Raw genomic sequence first — 609 nt, 5'->3', positions numbered from 1 at the left:
TTTTTTTTTTTTTTTTTTTCGTCTTTCGCTCGCGATATCGCCTTTCTTTTTCTTTTGCCGCACTCGTGATCGCTTCTTGGCCTTCGTTTCTATTCACTCATATTTTTTTCACCCCCGTGGGAATGAATAATTAACGCCTCGCGATGACGCGAAGACGTCGTGCGACATCGTCGAAGAGATGAAGAAGAAAACGGTGACGTTTGGGTTTCTCAGTTATGTGTTTTGGGACGCTGTGGAATTTTTTTGGTACGTTTTTGTTTGAATGAGAAATTTTTCGTTTATTATTATAATAAGATGTTTTTCTAAAAGTTAATTTGAAAATTTTTAGAAAAGTATGTTAAAATTTTTGATAATTATGTTTCTTTTTTATACAGATTGTTGAAGTGTAGAATAAAAAGTGGTGAGACTAATTGTTCAATGGTTTGGAAGTTGTTCATATGTGAAATTATGAATTTTTGAGGCCATGTTAGATTTTTATTCAACTGGACGATGAAGATTCGATTGGAGGATGAAATGCGCGCCAAATTTAAATCATCTTTCGGATAATTTTTTGTATTATTATAGGACTAAATTAAATCATATATCAGAATAACTAATCGATAGTTTTAA

Source organism: Apis dorsata, unplaced genomic scaffold (assembly GCF_000469605.1).
Source record: "Apis dorsata unplaced genomic scaffold, Apis dorsata 1.3 scaffold_88, whole genome shotgun sequence".
NCBI lineage: Eukaryota > Metazoa > Arthropoda > Insecta > Hymenoptera > Apidae > Apis > Apis dorsata.
Note: the sequence above shows the minus strand (reverse complement) of the source record.